Source organism: Oratosquilla oratoria, chromosome 41 (genome assembly GCF_046742065.1).
Source record: "Oratosquilla oratoria isolate Oo_2021 chromosome 41, ASM4674206v1, whole genome shotgun sequence".
Taxonomy (NCBI): domain Eukaryota; kingdom Metazoa; phylum Arthropoda; class Malacostraca; order Stomatopoda; family Squillidae; genus Oratosquilla; species Oratosquilla oratoria.
Genome location: NC_134817.1, coordinates 20,878,819 through 20,885,769, shown reverse-complemented (window position 1 = coordinate 20,885,769; position 6,951 = coordinate 20,878,819).

The following is a 6,951-nucleotide window of genomic DNA, read 5'->3' as shown; positions in this document are numbered from 1 at the left end:
TGAGTGAGTGCGGGAGGGGAGGAGGTGAGTTGAAGGCTAGATTAGGCTACGGTTACTATCATAGTCTTTGGTTACTATGGATGCGAGTTCTGACGAATATCTGGTCGGACGAATTCGAAGAAAATACAAACGCCATGCATTCCAATGAGAGAGTTTACAGTGGCAGCAACGAACACGTCAGAACACGTACGAAGTCGTCAGAACCAGTTGAGCGTTCAAACAAATTTGATTTTTTCATGCGACCTGCGTCTGTTTTTGGTATTTTTGTGCGTTGAATTTCGATTGGTTTTATCACTCCACCATGGATAACGATAAATTGATCAGCCTTGTGTACGAGAACAGGTGTTTGTGGGATATGAGAGAAAAAAATACCATTAATTTTATTTTGTTATATTTTATTTCACTATTTTTATTCTTGGCAAGTGCCACTCGTTTAATTTTGTTCAATTGTATTTCACCAATTTGCATTTGCATTTTTGAATATGTATATCAAATCTCATGGAAGTAAATAATTTCATTTTTGAATATGTATATCAAATTTCATGGAAGTAAATAATTGAATTCAGTATAATTTTTTTTTATCTTAAAGTTACAGCCAGTCTTTGTTTTGCCGAAATACATTCACGAAAATTTGAGAGCTTTTTTATACTTTCTTCTATCCCCTTCAGCATGTATTCAAATGTTGCTGTCTCATCCTGAGATAGTCGAAAAACTTCTCCGGTTGGTCCCACAATTCTTGAAATAACATTTGGAACTCTCCTTTGTCGTCTCTATTAGAAAATAACTGGTTGGCATGTTCAGTTTTTCCACCATTTAACAACACTAACTTTATTAGCGGACTTTCAAGAAAAGAATATTGATCAAGTTCGTCCATCTTTGCAGGGCGGCAGAAACGTAATGACTATCAGAATATCAGAAAACGCGTACAGTGTAACCACCTTGTTCTGACGAGGATTTCTGACGTATTCTTTAGAACACATTTTCGTCAGAATTCGCATCCATAGTAACCGTAGCCTTATCCGCTGCAAAGCAACCACTGTATTGCTACAAGTATGAAATAAGGTGAAGTGCAGTATTGCCGTATATTTAGCATTCCCCCGCACCACCCAGGATTTTTTTTTTTTTTTGGGGGGGGGGGCTAATAATGCTTTAGGGGAGAATGCCTCTGTATTGTACCCCATATATATATATATATATATATATATATATATATATATATATATATATATATATATATATATATATGTATATATATATATATATATATATATATATATATATATATATATATATATATATACTGTATATATTCATTGTGTATATGGGCAGGAGGTTTTCCCTCAAGCATACTTCATTAAAATGAATGGCAAGCTTGTTATGACAGAGCTTCTTGTCTCTCTAAGAGAGAAAAATACGACAAGAAGCTCTGTCATAACAAGCTTGCCATTAATTTGATCAGGGCTGTGGAGTCGGAACACAAAACCTCCGACTCCGACTCCGACTCCTCTATTTTTGGCACCACCGACTCCGACTCCGACTCCGACTCCTCTTCATGTAATTAACTGATTATGGCCTACATATTTTATAAAGCCTATACAACACACATACGCTCCAATCTTGAGTATGTTGGAGGGGGTTTTGGTGAGGAAACACGGATGGGTTTCTTGTGTCTTTATTCCGAGAGCCTAGTAATTTCTAATTACAACCATGGCTGGCTGCTCCGAAGAAAACTTTGGAGGTGCCAGATTTTCCTAGCTAAAAAATTAAATACAAAAATTGGGCGTGTCCTACGAAAAGGCACCCAATAGAAAAAAAAGGGGAAAACTGCTGTGGATGGCACTCTTGCGATGCCTTCCCGAAGAGCATCTTGACCTCTGACCCTGACTTGAGCGAGACTTCATGTTGTTTGGGATGATCTGGCAGATGTATGGGAGTGAAGGTCACCTCGTGACCTCCGAGCACAGCTGCGGGTCCGAGAGGCCTCGCGTAATGAAGGGCCCGTTTTCTCTTCATGAAGGAGATGGTGGAGGGAAAGAAATCATCTGCCGCCTCTGGTGGAGGGAAAGAAATCATCTGTCGCCTCACAAGTAGACTTGTATCATTATAACTGGATTATATCAAAGAATAAAGATATATGTTATAGTGTGGCTTTCCTATGTTTGACCTCTTCATTAATACTTTATTACTGAAGTAGAGATTTTTTGAAAGGATATTGAAGAAAATCCAGTAAAATAAAGATTCTATAATGTACCTCTTGATATAACTACATACTGGTACTGCTATGCGATTATTGCGATGGACATTACTCTGGTTCTGGAACCGATCTTATCGATACGAGTACAATACAAGATACAGCTGAACATATTTGAAACGTGAAACTTTTTTTTTCAACTTTAAATATCCTTATTTCAATAATTCAATGTTAAAAAGTATATAGGGGACAAAGAAGGGGAAAGGAGAGAAGAGATAGTATTATTGCGTTAGTCTACAGTTGAAATCATAATTATCCTACTGTTTGGCAAACACAGCAGCGGGAGAAACCGCCAAACTATTGGAGTGATGGAAACGACGCAAATGGAAATTGACAGGAATATTACAGCTCCCGTGACTGTGTGTCAACAGAAGGTGTAAAATGGAGGTGTTTATCTAATTTATTCAAGTAATACTTTGGATGTTCATCGCTTTATGTATAAATTTGAAAGCCAGCGTTGTACAAGAAAGTTTTGGGGGTTTAGTGGAATGACCACGTAGATAAGACGATGAGATTTATTACATTTTATATATATATATTTTTTTATATAATCTATTTATAAGGAGTGTGCACTGCATAACTCAACAAACTAAACGAAGGCATTATACAGTGTAAATTAAACTGGAGTCGGAGTCGGTATATTTTTACAGACTCCGACTCCAGTGACACTTCCGAATCCGACTCCACGACTCCGACTCCGACTCCGACTCCACAGCCCTGATATATATATATATATATATATACAGTATATATATATATATATATATATATATATATATGTATATATTGTATATGTATATGTATATATATATTACAGGTGAAAAATATAATCACACATTTGTCAATCACGTTAAAACCACTGTTGGAGTAGTAAAGACTGGAGACGGGGAATCTATATATTTCGATTGCAAACTGCAATCCTCTTCAGTAGATGCAAATAGGAGAAGTGATTGCTGCTTAAGTAGCACCCTTGACACGAGAAAGGGGAACATTGGGAGAGGTTTCTACCCTCGGCTCACTCCGTATGTGAGGTCAGGAGTACAGTAGCACTCGGTTCTCCTATTTGTATCTACTGAAGAGGATTGCACTTTGCAATCGAAATATATAGATTCCCCGTCTCCTGTCTTTTCTACTCCAACAGTGGTTTTAACGTGATACATATATATATCAGCCATTCTGAGTCCACTGCTGAACAAAGGCCTCCTTCATAGCATTCCATGATTCACACGACCGTGCCACCCTCTGCCACGTCACTCCTGCAAACTTCTCGATCTCGTCTCTCCACCTTCTGTCTGGTCTCCCTCTTCCACGCTTCCTGTCTCGCGGCGTCCATTCAGTAACACACTTGCTCCATCGCTCATCAGTCGTTCGCACCAACTTACCTGCCCAATTCCACTTCTTCTCTTTTACTGCTTCCACAATATTTTTCACTCTAGTCTGCTCTCTCACCCAACTTGCTCTCTTTCGGTCTCTCAGCGTTATTCCCATCTCTCCATTCTCCTCTGTGCAGTCCTTAGCTTTGTTTCCATCGCCCTCATCAGCTTCCAAGTCTCACACCCGTAGATTATTGCTGGTAGAATGCATTGATTGTAAACTTTACGTTTCAAACATAAAGGTAGAGAGCCTCTCAGGATTTTATTATACTTACCAAACATTTTCCAACCAATTGTAATGCGTCTTTTTATCTCATTATCATGATCTTTCGTCACCTTCACCATCTGACCTAAATAATTATACTCTTCAACTTCCTCAAGACTCTCATCATCAATTACAATCTCTTTACTTTGAACTTTCGTGTTGAACATTACTTTGGTTTTACTCTTATTCATTTTTAAACCTACTTTGATACTTTCTTTGTTTAGATCGCTCAGCATATCTTGCAAGTCGTCTGCTCTTTCTGAAATAAGAATGATGTCATCTGCAAATCTTAGGTGGTTCAAATATTCGCCATTAATCTTCAAACCTTTCTTTTCCCAACTCAACCTTCTGAAAATATTTTCTAAACAAGCTGTAAATAGTTTGGGTGAAATTGTATCGCCTTGCCGTACTCCTTTCTCGATTTTGATCTTTTCTGTATCTTTATGTAGTCGAACTATAGCGGTACCTTTCGAATAAATCTTTTCTAAAACTCTTACGATCTGTTCGTTTGTACCCTGTTTGCGTAGCGAGTTTAGTATTGCTATTTGTTCTACTGAATCAAAGGCCTTCTCGTAATCTACAAAAGCTAAACACAGAGGTATATTATATTCTGTCGTTTTCTCGATTAGTTGGTTTATCGCCTGCATCGTTTATCGTGTGTGTGTGTGTGTGTGTGTGTGTGTGTGTGTGTGTGTGTGTGTGTGTGTGTGTGTGTGTGTGTGTGTGTGTGTGTGTGTGTGTGTGTGTGTGTGTGTGTGTGTGTGTGTGAGGTCACATCAATACCTATAGATCGGGCATATATGAACTCTGAGCTCTCATTCGGAAGGGTAATAGCTGTCGATGACGAATCGAACACATGATCCAAGACCATGGTCGCACACTCAAACACTCACACATACACACACACACACACACACGCTCACACACACACACACACACACACACACACACACACACACACACACACACACACACACACACACACACACGTACGTCGGATTCACGGCGAAGATTGGAACTCCGGAAAAGAAGTGCAATTTTCGTGGATCTCAACGACGAGGAAGTACCTTTGTTGTATTAGTAGGGAAGGGGAAAGCTCGTGGTGTAGTGGGAAGGAGAAGAAAAAGAAGAAAGGGAGGGATTACTGAGGGAAATGGAAGGAAATGAGGAAGGAGACGAACGGGCTCCCCCGGACGTCAGAAGAAATGTCAACAAGAGAGCTGCAGACGATGCTAGTGCAGTCGAAAATATCAGTAATAGCATTAAGTTTAGAAATATAGATAAAAAGAGCACAATAGAAAGTGGAGATAATAATTTCCATGGATATAATGAGGGGGGTGCCAACCTCCCCCGATTAGCAAGTCTAGAGGAAAAACTAGAGAAAATGACCAAACACTGGGAGGTTAGGTTCAGCCAACTTACACGGATTACGGAAAGAGTTGATAAATTGGAAAAACTAAAGAAGGAGAACCAAACCCTAGCTAAAGAAATAGAAGAATTAAAAAGACAGTTAAAAAAGTAAAAGATGAGAATGAGGAATTAAAGAAGAAGAATAAAGAGAATAAAGAGTCCATAGCAAAAGAAGTACAGGGTTAGAAATAAATACAAGAGAACAACAAAATTGTATTTAAAGATAGTGACACAACAGATGAAAGAACAAACAAAAGACATTGTTATTAAAGTGATGACAGAGAAGGAGAATATAGTAAGAGACTTAGCGGACAAAAAGAAATGCATAATTATATTAGGGATGGATGAGAAGCATAATCCAAATAGGACTACAAGAGTAAAAGAGGAGAAGAAAAAGGTAAAGAAGATATTAGAAGTAGTTAAAGAGGAACAAGATACAGGGAAAGAAGTTGAAGAAATATATAGAATAGGGAAATACAATACAGATAAGACCAGACCAATTAAAGTTAAATTCAGGTCACAAACGACAGCAGAGAATATCTTATCAAAAACAGGGAAACTAGCAGAAAGTGACCAGTATAAACAGGTATGGATAAAAAGAGAAATGAATAAAGAGGAAAGAGAGGATGAGAAAAGAACAGTCAGAAAAAGAGAAATTCTATTGGAGAGTAGTGGATATGAAAGTGAGGAAATGGTTCATAGCAGAGAAAAACGGAAAGAAAACAGAAAACACGATAGAAGTAGCAGAAAATTAAAAGTGTCTTACACAAATATAGATGGCTTAATAACAGGCTTGCACAAACTGAATGACTACCTGAAGGAAAAAGAACCGGGCATAATGGGAATTGTAGAGACAAAATTGAAAGGCACACTACCACCCAACACTGTAGGACACGGTGCATATAATTATTGGATTGGAAACAGAGAGACAAAACAAGGGGGTGGAGTTATATTCCTGACTAAGAAAGATATGAATGTGAGGAATGTCACATATGGAAAGAATAGAGTAGAGATGATTATGATGGAAGTGAAGGACAGGGATGGGAAGAGCAGGAAGTTTGTAGTAAATTGTGTGCCTCCCAAAACGGCTTCATGGGAAGAGAGAGAACACAAAAATATGTTAGAAGACACAAGAATAACACTAAATAAGATGATGGAAGATGGAGGAAGAATAGTTATAATGGGTGACTTTAATTGTAAAGAAATCTGCTGGGTAGAGATGACAGTGAAGGATGGAGAAGATCTATGGGGAAATGTACTACTTGACATGATTATGGAACATACAATGACGCAATGGATGCAAGAGAATACTAGCTATAGAAATGAGGAAGAACCATCGAGATTGGACCTAATAATCACATCAGAACCCGAAATAGTGGACAAGATTGAATATAAGACACCAACAATAAGAGTGACCATATATTGGCTGAACTGGAACTAAATGAGGAGAAATACATGAAAAAACGAACAATATAGAAAGGGAAGATTGATGTGTGGAAAAACAGATTTTGATGAAATAAAATAATTCTTTCAAAAAACAGACTGGGAAAGGATACACAAGGAGGAAACAACAGTAGAAGAGAAATGGATTATTTGGACAAAAATCTGTAAAGAAGGACTGGAAAGGTATGTTTCAAGACAAAAACAAGAAA